The sequence below is a fragment of the Pygocentrus nattereri genome, chromosome 17 (genome assembly GCF_015220715.1).
Source record: "Pygocentrus nattereri isolate fPygNat1 chromosome 17, fPygNat1.pri, whole genome shotgun sequence".
NCBI classification, from domain to species: Eukaryota; Metazoa; Chordata; class Actinopteri; order Characiformes; family Serrasalmidae; genus Pygocentrus; species Pygocentrus nattereri.
Window position 1 is genome coordinate 25,164,852 of NC_051227.1, and position 17,240 is coordinate 25,182,091.

Below are 17,240 nucleotides of genomic sequence, written 5' to 3' on the forward strand. Positions count from 1 at the left end.
AAAAGTGTCACATTACACAAAATTATCTCTGCTACAATTTGAATTAGGCCAAATAAGACAATGAGTTTTTGGAGCTCTTTCGGGGGGGCCCTGTTAGACCACCCCCTGTATTTACAGTGGCTAATTTGAGCATTGTGTGTTTGCCAATAAGGAATCCTCCTCTGTTAGGCACCCAATTTTCTGCCCTGGCTGGGTAGTTAGCACTCTTATTAGGATGGGTCTCTGTGCGATCACTTTCCAATCTCCTGGTTGGCGGGGTGCCGCGTCAGGCTAATTTAAGGGAATTATTGTGATTGTTTCCATAACGCTGATCAGATTATCGCCCAGCGGGGCCCACTTGCCCCGGCCCACTAGCTTTAGTCTTCCCCGCTCTCTCTTTCTCCTTCCCTCTCTTTCTGCCTCACTCAGAGCAGACTGAGAATCTTTTAGCTACGGTCATATGCAAAAGTTTGGGCACTCTTCGTCAAAGTACTCGTCTGGTTGAATTAATATGTGTAAATAAAGAAAAGTCCTTGATAGAAAGCAAACTTCCACACATTTTAATGCACATTCACTGTTTATTGCAGAATTTAACACATTGGGATAAATATAAAACATTAAATGTGCAAAAGTTATGGTCTTTTTTTTAAAGATTTTATCTTTAATATAAAATAACTTTAACATATGATTGTATGAGAAAGCACCCTGCAATGGACTGGCGACCTTTCCTGGGTGTTTCCTGTCTTCCACCCAATTAACACTGGGACAGGCTCCAGTTCCCCCCTTGACCCAGAAGGATAAGCTGTTTAGAAAAGTGAAAAGTGTGTGTGTTTCTTGTTTTCCTGTTTATCAATCTTTACTCTGAGGATTACATTCACTTTCTTTCTTTCTTTCTTTCTTTCTTTCTTTCTTTCTTTCTTTCTTTCTTTTTAATTTATTATTTGTTTTTATTTTTCTGTGCTTTTCTATTTTTTATAAATTTCTCTCTCCATTTAAGTTTCTTTGAAGTCTGTGAACGAGCTCACTAACCCTCCATGTGTCTATTTGTCTGTCTTTATTTCTCTCTCTCTGTCTCCCCACCCCGTCTCTCTCTCGTTCTGCCTCATAATTCAATTCAGTTCAGTATTTGTTTTATTGACATGTCAAAATTTACACTTGTATTGGCAAAACATTGTGAAGAGCTCTAACCATTTCTGTGTTATGTTCTGTTTTTCTCTCTTTCTCTCTCTCTCTCTTTCTGTGTCTCTTTCTATTTCCTCCTTCCTTCTTCCCTTTCTTTCAATCTAGGATGCAAAGCTTTATTAGTAGACAGGAGAAAGTGAGAGCGAAAGTGAGAGTGTGAGAGTGAGTCGTATTGATTGGGCTTCAGTCACCAGTCTTGCTGCTCTCTCTAGCAAGCATAACAGCTGCTCTGTGTGTTTGTACAGGGAGTCTCAAGTCCCTCCCAAACCTGCAATGCACTCCTCACTCACTTCAGATATCATTTACACAAGCCAAAAGGACATTGTCTGTGTAGGATGGCCCACTGGGCACAGAGGTCTGTTTCAGAACAGATACAGTACTCTGCAAAATTCACACACCACCTTTTTCTTTAATTTCCAATCAAAATGACCATTAAGTACAAGTAATTCATTTTTTCAAAGTCAAGAAAAAAGCAGAAAATAGATAACTAACATTAAGTTACACAGAAGCTTCAACAGCTAAATATAATATCAACATTTTCAATATTTAGTGTGTGCATTTATTACTGCTTTCATTTTGTGGGGGCTTGTTTTCAGCATTTTAAAGAAACCTGCAGGGATATTTTTCTGCTTCTTACAATCCAAGCAATCCCAAACACATTCAGTGATGCTGAGGTCAGAACTCTGGGCTCTCCCTAGAAATATCTCATGAAAAATTAATAACGTAATAAAAATAAACTAAGTGAAAAATGGTCTCTGATTTTTGCACAGCACTAGATAAGCTTTGGATAATTTGGATAATTTGTTGAATACTACCAAGTGGGTGTCACATTTACCTGATGAAGTAAAATAGTCATTTTGAGGCTTCCATTAGATTTCTTGAAAATAATTCCCCAATAATTCTAGACAAATGTATTGCCAAAAAATTTTGTATACATTTAGCGTCTATCAAATCAGCTTTTTCATTAAAAAAAAAAAAGAATTTCAAGGTGAGGCTACTTTACCCTACTCTCTGAAGATGTTTCTAGTAAAATGCCAACAGATTTAAATTATACTCAGAGGTTGAACTTGAAGGCCATGAAGTTTCTTCATAGAAAGATTGAGCTTGTGTTGGTTAACCTGAAATTGAGTGTGAGGTGACGTCATGCTCGAATTCTCATCATTCTCCAAACTGCTGTGCCCGAGGCCTTCCAGTGCTGTGCTGTGCGAGTTTGAGTGATCTGACGGTGTGATCAATGGCGGCTTTTCTCTCCTCTCTGGCCTGGGCTTGCTCCTCTAGAATGGCCTAACTCATTACAGTAATGAACTTTATAATTACTTTGCCTCGCTAAGAGGAACGAGTCTCATTTAATAAGATGCGATTGCCCTTTATTTCATTTACTTAGCCTAGGCGCTTAACTTGTGGCCATTTTCCATCTCAATAAACTCCTTATCCTTCTAGCAGTCAATATCCCTCCATTATCACACGGCAGGCAGACTGAGGGCCTCTCTAAGACGGAAAGTTTAGGTCTAACTTACTGACAGTTGTATTTCAAGTGCCAAATCAAGCCTGCCACTAGCTCAAACTTTATAACAGAATGTTGCCAGTAAGTTTTGGTGAGTTGGCCTATGTAGTGATTTGAGAAAAGCTTTATTTGCTCTGACTTACCAGCTGTTTTACTGTTTAGCATTAGCTGCTGTGTATTAAGCAGTAATAATGTGCTACAAGACTCGCTGGAGTGCTTTGTGAGTTGGACAAGCAGCTACCTGCATAGAATAAGTCAGATTGAGCTACAAATAAACATTATGCTAAAATTCCTTTTTTTTTTTTTTGCATCCACACTGCATTTTTCTTAAATGGCTCCACAACCGAGTTGTGAAAATATGTTCAAAAAACTTCCAATTTACATTCTGGATTTAGTTTGTAATGAGAGGAATCAAGAGGAATCTTCCAATTAGTATTGAAATGCATAATGTCTCTATATACATATCCCCCAGCAGTGAGGAAAACAGCTGATTTTCTTCCTGGAAATGTAACCAGCCTTTAAATTAAACATTAAAACCATCCTTTATACCACTTACATGCATGTTTTGTGGCCCGAAATTTGTAATACCACGTTTCATTAGTGCAAAACCAGAACCGTAGATGAGTCTGTATGATTACGTCCACTGCCTGCATTGACGATATAGATGTCCCATTTTCTTGGAGACAGTCGTTGCATATGCACAATAATACATTTACAGCTGGAAACAGTAATGTGATTTTGTAATTCTGGTTCCATAAACAGGAAAGTGGCTGTAGTGAGGAGTTGGGAGGCAAGGGAGAATTTCATTTTCTCCCTATTTAGAGTTGCCAGACAGCATTAAATAAGGATCCAGTTGCAGTGCATTGTGTTCAACCTCCTTAATTAACACTTACCACCGTAGCTGTAAGGCAAGCTCATTCTTGCCTCTGTATAATAGAACCATTACAGTTGCGGATTTATGGACAATGATTCCCTTTTTCAGTCAAAAAGTCTTTTTTTTTGCACACTCTTTTCTTGTGGCTCTGAGGCCAATAGAAAGGAAGAGGGAGCACCGCTGTGGGTTTGGAGGAAGCAGAAGAGCAGCGCAGGGTTAGCTCAGTCCTCTGCTCTCGTTCACTGAGTTCTTCACTGAGGCTGCTTCTTTTCTTGTGCAGGGTCCGCCTTTGAGCCCGAGACTCTCCAAACATTGTTAGGCACAATAAAGTTTCGTTTGATCCTTGCCTGGCGATCTACTAGCAGTGCCAGTTTCTTAGTCCCAGTTTAGGATTATAATATTCTCTCTGTTTAGTTTAGAATGGGTGTAAAAACAAAACATTAACATGATATTTGCTTTATATGTGCTTGACTGAAAAAAGCAATGCATTGAATTTATTTTAACAACGTACATGAGCTCCACATGAGCTAAATATATAATATCAACAGTTATTGCCAAAAGTAAGAAAACTGAAAGTAATGTACTATATTTTATTAATATTACACACATATATATTATGTATATTAATGATACCTACATTTTTGTCAGGGGTGCAAAAGAAAATGTATTTACTAAACTGATGTGTCTGGTGAAAATTGAGCTGTTTGGTTTCCTAAGCATTCTCGTTGCCCTTGTTTGAGGTGGTGTAATTGTGTCTTTAAGGACCTTTAAGGTGGGTTTCCAGGGCTAGTTTCTAGACTCCACATGGACCAGAACCCTTTAAAGGTCTTGGTTTGTTACAAGTTATATCTAATTTTTCAGTATTACATGGAAAGCTGGCCAAACTGGCTAAAGTATTATTAAGTTAAAGTAATGAGGAAAGCCCTTTTAAGTGGTTAGACTTCAACAATAATGGCTGGGACTCCACCAGACAGTAGAAAGTGTCAGCTTATGCCTGAGTATATAGAATATCCAGGAATATTTCAACTGAAAGACTTAGAATTTAGTTGAGCAAGACAAAAATAGCCAAAATAAGGATAAACAGAAATCAAATAATATCCAGGTATATATTCAAGTAATGATTTGCGCAATGCCTGATAGCACAACTAAGAGGCACATTTAGATTAAGTTGCTCCCCAATTTTCTGAGCTAATCAATTAGTCCAAAACTAATAACAAACAGGCAGTAGCATAACTTTGACTTTCTTGACTTTTTATTTTCTATAATTTAATTGAATTTGCTGGAGGGGCGACAAATCTATCCTTTCTAAGCATCCCGGCACAGTCCGTAATTCTGAGAGAAACTAGACAGTGGTGATGGTTCTAGTCTTGCAGTGCCATGGTTTGACCCATGGGTGTCTCTCTTTTTCTTCCCAAGTAGTGCTGGCTGAGACTGAGCTCCAGGGCCACTCTACATTTGTGTGTCTCGTTCTTACTCGCAGTGTTCATCAGCAAACAGCACGCTCCCAACTACCTCCAAACCCCAAAGCCTGTCCCTGTAGTCATTTCATACATACACTCTTTAAATGACAGGATTTGAAGGTGTGAGCTACATATAAACAACAAAAAAATAAATAAATAAATAAAAAAGAAGCTAATAACAGTCTTCCATGCTCATGTCTGAATCTGTCCAGTGATGCGATTTTCTGTTAAATTGCAAGGCTGCACAGGTGGAATTCTGCCCCTGGGTGGAGTCGAAATTCAGGGGGCTTTTAGAGCACTATGTTAATGTGCAGTTAAACGTCTTTGTCTTGCTGATAGTGATTGCCGCCGTCAACATGTCTGTCCACACAGAGCTACATTTACTCTCATGTAGGGTTGCACAATATATCAGTTTTATATAGTTATCGTGACATCACATGCTCATACTGATGTTGCAGAAGATGCAAATTTGAGACAATAATAAATAACCATATCACATGTCACAGGTTTCACTGTGCTTAAATGTATTTGAAGTTATATTGCATATTAGTATCACAGTATGATGCAATTGTTTTGCAATATGGTACGTAGTGTTTTGTGTATTTCCAAATTGTGTTCTGTATTGTATTTTGTATTTTTATCCATATCATTCAGTCATTTACCTAAACTCACACTAATCCAATGCACTTTTCTGTGGTTAAAGTGTTCATTAGCTCCATTTAGGAATAGTTTATCTGGCCATTTTTTTTTTTGTTTCCTAAGTATCGCCATATCCATCGTAATAATAAAAAAAAAAAAGGATCTAGGAATTTTTTCCCCAGTATTGTTCAGCCTTACTCACATGTATACTGCAGCCTCAGTTCTGACAGGAAGGTGATGTAGAATTGAGCAGGGCAGCTGCTTTATAGCTTTCTTTAACATTAACCTCAGAAAGCGAGAGGGGAAACTGTGGGTTAATCCTTTGTCTTTAATGGGTTGAGACAGAGTAAATAACCACCCCTACATGTCACACAAACGGCAGAGGGAAGTTGTCATGGTGGAGCTGAGTCAGATGTGAGATGTCTCTGAGGGTCGTTTTCTAAATAAGAGCAGTTCAGTAATGGAGTTTTGTAAGGCAGTAATTTATTTTGGAGTATTTTTGGAGTGTTCAGGTTCTTGTAGATGTACTGCATGTTTAATTTCTTTGCTCTCATCATCTTATTATCTCCATGATGGCCCAGTAGATGACTCAGCCAGCTAATTATACACAGTGACATCACTAGTACACCAGACTAGTTTAGGTCCCCATGTCCTGATTACACTTCAAAAAAGACAGAAAATTATGTTCTTCCTTATTTATCCCACTTCCTCTGCTTAAACGGCCCATATTGTTGAAAATAAAGTTTCTAATTTTTAAAAATTATTTTATTGAAGTTATAAAACATACCCTTCACTTCCCAGTCCATAGAGTTCATAGATGGAAACTAAGCTGCAAAAATAGCCCATTTTGAATTACTTGTTTCTGTGATGTCACAAGAGCCAATTCACATTTCACATACACCTATTTAGCCTACAGCAGTTTAGCTCCACCTTCACATAGATTTCGATCACATGTATTCTTTCTCACAAAAGTGGAAAAATGGATGCAAGAAAACCGAAACATATGGGCCAAATAACTGAACCTAGTATGGATGCAGCAATATGGGAATTCTGGGACAATGCTAATATCCAATATTTGTCAGGTATGTATGCCAGTGCACATACGTTAATAAAATGTAGAAATTGAGACAAAATCTACAAGGATCAGGATTACTGAGAAATGTAATACTTATTTCTGGAGAGCTATTAATGTAAAATTAATATAATGTAGACATTTTAGCGCAGTAATCCAGTTTTAGCTAAACATTTTGCTCTTCTGGAGGACAATAAATATATCAACTGCAATTTAGCATGTCTTGGGACTGTAGGAGGAAATCCACGCAGACATGGGGAGAACATACAAACTCCACACTGAAAGGACCATGGTCGCCCGGCCGGGGACTCGAATCCAGGCCCTCCTTCCTGTGTGGCGACAGTGCTACCCACCACGCCCATGATAATAATGATGATAATAATAATCTAATAATGGTAAATTTAATTAATTAAGTAATTTTTGCATTGAGGTTCAAATCAAGCAAAATATACAGGAATTCATAATGAAGACATTTAAACATGTCATGGAAAACTGACTTTCCCATGCTTTTTTGAAAGTAGGGAGTTTAAAGTAATGTGTAAAGTTACAAAACAAACTATTCACTGTGCAGTCCATATAGTCCATATAAGGAAAATGTGCTGCAAAATCAGTCTATTTTAAACTCAATTCAGTTTCTGTGGACCAGCTATTTTACTTATATCTACCTATTCAGTCTACAGCACTTAAGCTCCTCCCATTCACACTGAAGTTCTAAGGAGTGTTTCAGCTTTCAGCGCCTTCTGAATGAGGCACAGTACAGGACAGAGCTTATTTACAGATATCAGTGAGAAAGAGGATCTTGTTTAATTCCAAGGAGGGAGATAAAGAGAGGCTGTGAAATGGTCACCTGTTTTGTTACATAAGGCCACAAAAAATGTTATCAAAGGAAAAAATTAAGTATCAGAAAACATTTTATGTTTACAAGTTATGGACACTTTAATATAGTAATATTAGTATGATATTTACAATATAATGTGATTATGATGAGAAGGGAAACTCAGGGAGTGCTTGCTCTCTTAAAAATGACCATTTTACACCCAAGCAAGAGGGGCCTTCCCAAATGGAAGTGGCCTGAAGAAATAAGGGAGGGAGTTAGTTTTTCTGAATTGGATTTAAGCCCCTGGTTTTGTATGTATGCCAGCAGAAGCAGCAGCATGGGTAACGCCGTGCTCAGCCACATGTTCCATGTGGCACGGCAGGCTCCCGCTGACCCCTGCTGACCCCTACTGACCCCTACCAGGCGAGAGGGTGTATCTGCAGGGAACGGAGGGGCACAGGAGTCCTACAGTGCACCTGACTGCTGGAGGTGAGATGGGATTTCTCTCTGTCTGTCTGCCTGCCTCTCTCTCTCTCTCCCTCTCTCTGTCTCTTTCTCTCAGCGAGTGTGAAATGAATCTGAATTTGAGCCAGCAGGCTCCTCCTTTCTCTCACTCTCCCTCTCTTTCTCTCTCTCTCTCTCTCTCTCTCTCTCTTTGGTGCTGCTCTCTTCAGCCCTCCGTTTCGTCCAGGTTTTTAAATTATGCAGGCAGACAGGGCCGGCAGGTTCAGTCCTGTAGCCAGTCATCCACGTGGCCCCTGGAAGAGGACCAGACAGCCCCTGGACCCCACCAGCAGTGGCAGTGCTTTGCCAGCGAGGGCATTGTGGGGTTTGGGTGTGCAGGGTCAGGCAGGCTTATCTCGCAGGAGTGGATTTATGCAGAAGGGAGACATGCAGGGCTGCCTCTGAGTGCTCCTGAAGAGTGGCTTTGGCTAGGAGCTCCTCGTCTGTCCTATTAAATCTCTCCCTTTCTCTGTTCCCCCTCTCGCCATTTTTTCTCTAACTCGCTGTCTTTTAGCTGTTCAAGCACTGGTCCTGTACCTCATTCAGCAGGGCTGTAAGGAGATGTCTGTCCTGAGCTCATTGCTCATTGCATTGTGGATTATGAGAAATATTAGCACCTCACGCTTTGGCTAACAACCACTACCATAAAGGCCAGAACAGTAAGAGGATTTTGAATCTTGAAAAGTCTGCTCATTTGCTCCAACCATACACAGTTCTACAAATTATAATGATGTAGATCAGGGGTGTCAGACTCATTTTAGGTAACCCACTCAGTCCAATATCAAGTGGGCCAGACCCACTTGAAAAAAAAATCACTTTCGGCCAATTGCACATAAAACATAAACAACTCATCATAAATGTGTTTATTTCATCTTCATTTATCTGAAAGGCACATTCAGAATGAACAAGCTGTCTGAGCAAATATCACCTACAAAACAGATTACATGCTCAGATTAAAGTAAGTTGGTGAAATGTTAGATGCTGAGGGTTTTTTTGCAATATTTAAAGAATGCAAAGTCACTCGGTCAGCACCACAGGGCCCATACTCAAACAGTTAATTGATTGTGGAAAGTACAGTGCAGCCAAAGGAATGTTTGATATGATTGACCAACATATTTTTGTGATGTGTTCAATATTTTTATGTTACATAAAATTACAACATCTTGCTGTAATAGCACTGCACAGCCTGAGATTAGTGCAGGGTAAAAATGTTTGAGATGCCGATCAAAAGGTTTTTTAATTAATCAGTTTGTTAAAGCAGAATTTAAACATTATTTTGGACTCATGATTATTTTATTATAGCATGTTATTTTAGACTCATTACTATTATTTAATTTCATATAACAACTGTGGTCAGTACATGGTCACCAGCATTGTCTTTTCAGGTTTTATTCTGTACTTTGCATCATAATAGGACGGTTTGGGTCAGTTTTGGATTTAATTTTGTTATACTTGGGTTAGTTTCAGACTCAAAACCTGATGATGTGGTTTGGGCCGGGTCTGTATTTGGGCTCAGGTTGAGTTCAGACTCAAATGTGATGCTGTATTTCAAGTTGGTTTCAGCAAGAAAATTCTCTGACTGTATTTGGGTTTGAACTTGAGCAGGTGTTTTGAGGAATATTTAAATTTTATTATCATGACCTATACTTAAAATATTCTCTCTGCACTGCTTATCCCCTTGTACATAATTTTACTGTATTTTTGATGATGACCATATAGAGATGAATGACTCCTAAAACATAGTGCTATAGCATTATCATAGTAATCATGTTATAAACCTGGCTGTTTGAATGATGTTGTTTTAGATTCTTTTACTGATCTAATTGGACATTTTTATGTATATGTCTAGAGCAGTATAGCAGTACAAGCTTTGAATGATACTGAATGAGTCTCTCTTTTTCTCTCTCTCTCCCTCTGTCTTTCTGGCTCTGTCTCTCTGTGTCTTTGTCTCTCTATAGCCTTCCAGAATGTACAAGTGTATTCTAGACAGTGTGATGTGCATGCGTGTGTATAGAGACCATTGCCATCCAGTGCATCTGTAGACACTAGCGCCGTGTCACACTGGCTCTCTCCAGCTCTCCACAACACCGCACCACATCGCGCTGGCACGGAAATTGAAATAATGATAATGTGTCCCTCTGACTGCATCAAAGTATTGCCACTTCAAAAAAGCCGGAAGGCATGAAATGCAAATGACAATGTGGAGCAGATGGATTGAGTGCCGTCGCCTTGCCCCCGCTGAATCTTAAAGGAGGGGATGTGCGCGTGCGTGTGTGTGTGTATAAGGTGTCAAGGGGCATTTGCAGGTCTTTCTTGGTGTCCTCAGTTCTGAATTGGTTGGTAGCTGATGTGCTGTCAGAAATTGTCTTTGGCAGTGAAGCACACACAGGCACAACTCTTGCTTTACACATTGTGTTTTTGCACATTGAGGTTATTAACCCCCTAATGGAGCCAGTGCCAATTAGCCACTAATCACAACTCTGTTTTGACTGCCTGCTTTACAGTATAGATGCAGCCAAGACAACACTTTACCTCCAGGATACCTGTGTGTTGATCTGTATATGTGTAATGTGGCTGTGTGTGAGTGAAAACGCTACTGTTTGTAGTTGGGATGGGCAACATGACAAAAGTATAAAATACAGTACTTCAAAACATGTTGGTTCATGATGCTTATCACTTGACTTTTTATTCACCATTTCACACACTGCCATGCACCAAATTGAAATAAACAAACTAAATAATACTCTCTTTGTAATGACACATGCAGTAAGTCGCTAGTCTTTAAATACACACAATATCCACCATATGCTTAGAAAAGAATACAATATTTTTTTATGTTGATGATTCAACTGTCCCATTCCTAATGTTTGTGTTTATATATGAAAAAGTGCATGTTTTGTTTGTTGCTTGAGTGTTCAAAATATCTAATCTGGTGCTTTGTTTGTTTTCAAATGAGCTATTAATAAGCTTAACTTAAAATCTTACCTTAAGTACTATGTCAAATCACTCAAGCATAGATTTTACAGAAAAAAGTTCATATCAGATGTGTTGCATTCAAAACAGCAGCTTACTATAGAAATACTGACTTTCACTTCATATATCTGCAAAATTAAAAATAACAAAATTATAATTCTTTATTTTTTTAGCTAGCTACTATTCTCAGCATGAACTTATGCTCTAAAAAGTGGTTTGTCAGTTCAACCTAAAAAATGACTTCACGTTATAACAAGCAATTGAACTAATTTTATTCAACTCAATTACATTGAAAATCCTTGATTCAAAGTATTTATTTAGGTTGGATAAAACTATGTAATTTACTTGTTACCACATGAAGTCATTTTTTAGGTTGAACTGGTGAGCCATAGTTTAACTACTTAGAGTAGCATGCAGGGTAATGAAGGGAAAGGACAGGGTTTAAAACTGAGAACCAGGGTGGTGGTCACAATTTGCCTAATGGTGCAATACGTTTTTGCATGCTTAATGAGTGTTAAGGTTTTGGGATGCTCCTGTGCCATTCTTGTTTGTTGTTCCCCAGGCATAGAAATGATACTTAAAAATGTAACAATTTGTCATGGGTTATTTTTTAATGGTTTAAACGATGACTTTAGCAGTTCTTTAAACAACTTTAAGTGCCTATATGTTCATATACACTTTATGTACGGTTTATTGTAGGCAGTTAAGGAATTATTCATATATCTTTTGCTACACTAAAATTATTTTGTTTAAAATACTCTTTGGAGCATTGTTGTTGTTTATGATTTTGAGAGGTTCAATAAGCTCAGTGCATAAGCAGTGCATAAATTTAGTGTTTGTGTGTGTGTGTGTGTGTGTGTGTGTGTGTGTGTCTGTGTGTGTAATTATGGCTGTGGGAGAGATGCAGGGTGATGGGGTTGGAAGTGTGAGTGGTTAAGCAGCAGTAGGCTCTGAACTGGGCTGCTAGTGGAGGGCTATAATGCATTAAATGCGAGGCAGAGAGAAACAAATTATCCCGGTGTCTTTGTGTTGTTCTTGTCTCTCTCACACTCTTGGTGTTATATATTTTCACACCTCAGTGAGTCCAACCCACACACCCTCACACACACACACATGCATGCACACACACTCCCCCACTCCCATGGTTTTCTCATGTGCCCTGCCGTACACACTCTCTCCATCACTCCCTTACTCTTGTCCTATCTCTCACACCCTCCCTCTTGCTCTCTCTCTCTCTTCTAACCTGTCTCTCGACCTATCTCTTTTTTCTTGTTTCTGTCCTTCTCTCTCTCTTTCTCTTTTCCTCTCTCTTGAATCTCTGCCTTTCTCTCATTCTCTGTATACCTTTTGCTGCTCTATCGCTATCTCGCTTTCTCTTGTGCTGTCATCTCTTTCAGTGTCTCCTTGTCTCCCCTCTTTCTTAATTTCTTTCCGCCTTGCCCTCTCTCTCTCTCCCTTTCTCTCTCTCTCACGCACACTCTCTCTCTCCTTCTCCCTCTGTCTCCTAGCCTGTCTCCCTCAACGTACCTATTTTTTCTTGTTTCTCTGTCTCTCTCTCTGTGTTTGTCTATTGTTTATCTCAGCCTTATCTTTCTCATTTGCCTTCTCTCTCTTGCTGTCTCTCTCTCTCTCTGTCTCTCCCTCTCTCTCTCTTTCTGTCTCACTGTTGTCTACCTTAATCTCTCTGTCTCACCTTATTCTTTTAATTTGCCTTCTCTTTCTCTTTTTTGCCTCTCTTCCTCTTTCTCTTGCTCTCTATTAGTTTCTGTGCCTCTCTTTTCCCTCTCTTTTGCCCTCTCTCTCTCTCTCTCTCTCTCTCTCTCTCTCTCTCTCTCTCTCTCTCTCTCTCTCTCTCTCCCTCTCTCTCTCTCTCTCTCTCTCAGGTCATGTTGCAGCAGCTCCAGTAGAAATAATAGGGCGGAAGGCGTGAGGTTGTTATTTGCATAGAAATAGCATGACGCCCCAGGCAGCTTGGGAGAAGGACACAGAGATCATTTGTCTAAAATTTTAATGAAAACTTTTGCTGAGACAGAGATTTTTTTTCTCCCTCACCCACTCCCTCCCTCCTCCATCCCCCTGTACAGTCTTCACCCCCCAATCCACCCCCACCCCTTCCCACTCCGCCCTGTCTTCTCTTTCCCCCACGGTGAATTAACGTGGCTCGATTTAAAATTAGATGACACATCGCAAATTGTTGCATGCCAGGACGCAATAACATGTAAATTTCAATTTGCAGACTGTAATGGAAGTATGTGTTGTGGCTCTGCTGAATGGGGGGCTGCAGCGGTGGGCTGGGACATGCTGCTTCTTTTCTATTGTGTGTGTGTGTGTGTGTGTGTGTGTGTGTGTTAAATCCTGAGCTGGTCAGAGGCATCCCAGTCCAGAGCTTTTATTTGGCCTGTTCTCAGGGCACAGAATGCTATAGAGAGGAGAACAGCGTGCCTTTGTCGCTCTTACCTTTAATACCCACACAGTACTCTTAGTGATAGCTGGAGCTCTGTGATTGAGTCTAGGACTCAAATAGACTTTCTTGTCCCAACGTTATATTCATGTGCAAATATTAGGCTGGGAGAAGGACAGGGAAGGTTGGAAAATCTTTTTGTTTTAATTTTAATCTTTCACACTGAACATGTGCCCAGTTCCTCTAGTGTTAGGAGCAACGTGGTGGAAAGTAACTTGTTACAGTAATGTAATTACTGTAATTATTATAAAATTATGTATTATTATAAAATCTTGTAATCGCATTACAGTTACTGACTTGCTGAATATGAATATTGTTTTAATTGCACTCCTCATGTGTCTATTTATGATATGTGCATTATGTGCATTTGAGCTACCTGTGTCAACTGACACTGCAGCTTTAATTGTTAATATGTGGATATGAGTAGCACAAGAGCATTGATCTCTGTGAACCTGTTGACAGGTGCACCAGCTGAGTGTAAGTTCGATCGTAGCCTAGTTTGAATGTAAAATGCCACTACGTTCAAGTTTACATGCTACTATAATGCAACCAGTTGCAACAAGTAACATAGTTTCAATGCAGCTTTAAATTACTTCATGTAAAATGCACACATACCCTATAGTAGGTCTGAGTTCTGCTATAAAAAGCAGTAAAAATGGCTGGTGAATTTGATCGATAAGAAAACTTGCAAGAAAATGGAATACTTTGTTCTGATCTTCTGCAGGACAGATCGAAAAGATTACAGACCTACTGGCCGCAGATTTGCAAAACAACACAAACAGTAACAGAGCCCTGAGTCCTACTTTGTGTCTGGCACTGAGATGTTTTTCAGGGTCATTCCAAAATCTGGTGGGAGACACTATTCAAGTACACAAGTCAACTGCATGCAGAACAATCAAAGCAGCTCCATCAGTCCAACTCCATCATCAACAGATTACTTTAAAAATATAACCAACATAGCTAACATGACCAGTTTGAACATCAGAAAAATTTAAGTAACAGAACAGAATAAACACATATACAAGAGACGGATGCTTTGAAAACACATCTTTTTGTAAAACACATTCTGTTTTTGTACAGGTCTGTAAGCTTTACATTTTATTCATAAAGATTTTACTTCAAGGTAGCTGTTTTACCTTTATCCAACCACCAATGAGATGAACTGAGAAATGTTTTAAAAGGCTGTACGTTCTGTCTGAACTATTTTTACAATGTTGAGTGGCATAAATTGGGGTTTTACAGAGGTTAACACACATTTGACATCAGCTTCTCCTGTGGTGACACACTTTTACAGGAATGTGTAGTTTCTGCCTTCAGCTCTTAATAAAAGTTAAAATAACACCTGACTGTGCCATAAAAAAACAATGTCTGCTCCAAACTCCTTACTTTTACTTGTGTTTTTTGAACAAGGCAAGTGGTGAGATAATTTCATCAGTGCCATCCATAACCAAAAACTTTGATGAGAGATCTTTCAGAGACTGAAAGGATGCAAAGCATTTTGTTTTATTGCTTCAGTAACATTGATTGAATGTATTGTATATATAATTGTATATATAATATATAATTGTTATATGTATGACTTTCAAAACTGAAAATTAAAAAATAAACTTGTGTTTTTGTGTTTAATGCTACTTTTTGTTATGGCAGATATACTAGAATGATATAAGACAAGCTTCAGTTTTTCAACTTATCAAAACTAATTGTTTTCACACATTTCACCCATTATTGCTCACTAGCAGCCCAACATGAAGTGTTGTACATGAAGTAAACACATTATTTTACTTGATATTAATAAAAAAAAATGTCAGAAATAGCCAGTAGCACAACATTCTAATACATTGTTCTGTCTTGTCTCATTGGATGTGTGAGCTGAGCTTTTAAAATAAGAGCATTTCTCATTGAGTTTAACTGCAACTGCTGCGTATGTATGAGTTAACACCTTTACATGTGTGCATGTGTGTGGCCATTTGTGTGTATTGTAAAGATGTTCCTCACACTGCCCCACTGCTTGCTCCCCATTGTGTGTCTCTTCTCTTGTGCTGTCCTTGGCGCGGTGTGTGTGACAGCAGTGCTGGGGCTTGCCGTCTGAGTGGCCGCGTGGCTGATGTGCTTGGACAGGGCGTAGGGCAGCCTGCCAGTGGCTCCCTCTGACCTGCTGACACACAAGCTGATGCCATCCACCTCACTGGCACCCCACTGCACACACGCACACACAGCATGCAGGCCCTGTCCTGCACCTCAGCAGAGAGAGTTTGTTTTTTCTTTAGCTTTAGTACAGTCTTTGTTTATTGGTCAGAGATGTGGAAGCTCTCAGGAGAAAGCGAACAGTATGGCTAGTGATTGGGCAACTGGCAACTGTACAATGAGAAGAGGGTGGAAAGTGTGTTTGATAATTGATGCCAAACACTTGCATAACCCCTTCAGATCCCAAGGTTACTGCATCATAAAACTTAAGTAACTGTATGGACTATAGTGCAGTACGTCAGGGTTATTGTCCAAATAATTTGTAGTAGTTATTGCACAATAATTGAATTACAAGCATGGGCTTTAACAAGTTAAAGGTGATCACATTTACATTTTCCTCAATTTACCTCAAATTATTTGATCAACCAGGACTGGTTTATTGAGTTTTTGTCTGTTTTCTTATTTAGTTTTGCACTAGAGCAGTGAGGTTTCTGTGGCTAACAAGGATAAATCCTCATACATGCTCCTCAAACCTTCACAATTAGATATGTTTATGTAGTTTCTGACACTGTGTGACAAACTATTATGTATAAAAAATGGACAAAAACAGACAAAATCCAGAAATTATGATGTGGAAAGCACATAGAGCTAGAACTCTTACTTTTGGAGGTCATTGTGTTTTTGTTTTTGTGGGAAAACAGGGGCTGTCTCTCCCTGCCCCGTCGGGGTGTATCCCGTCCTGGGGTGTGCAGGCTGCCTCTGACCCACCCCTCCTCTCCAGTTCTGTTAATCTGCGAGCACACAGACTCTCCTGTCCCGCTGTGCCCATGAGGAGTGCCGGGCTGCGGGAGGTGCTAGCGCAGTGGCGGGCAACACCTGGGCAGTGGTGGATCGGGGCGTCTCTGACACTCCCTGCGGAGCCTGCTGTGAGGAACGCCCACCATTGCCGAGAGGATGCATTCACTTAATTAACAACGAGGGGGTTTTATCTTGATCTAGGCTTCTGTATGCTCAGCAGAGGAACAAGGGGGGAGAAGCAGTGCTAGAGGGAAAGAAAGTAAAAGTGTAAAAGAAAGAGAGGGAAGCGTCTTAACCCCCATTGGTGCTCCCCTTAGAGGAATATTAATGCATGTGTGTCTATTGGTGTGTTTTGTTGTCATTCACTGTCAAGAACAAAAATGTCCTGCATTCAGAGAAAAGGCAAATAAGAATATTTTCCATGACCCTATCTGGACTGAGCAATTAAAAATGATGATGATGATGATGATAATGACAACATTTAGCTTATAAGCTGTATATTGTATTATCATACAGTATTGTGCATCTGTGTAAATGATATGAAAAGTCATCTGGGCAGTACCAGATGTATTACCTAAATAACAATAACAACCATGGTGAAAAATACAAATTTTAGAGAAAAAATCAAAAATAAAATATGTGCCACAACTTTCGCACAGGCCACATTTAATGTTTTAGGTTTTCCCCAATATGTTAAATTCAGCAAAGGAACAGTAAGTGTACATTAAAAGACGCAGAAGTATGTCCTCTGTAGAGGATGTGTTAAGTTTTTTTCACTTTTTTTTCACAACAG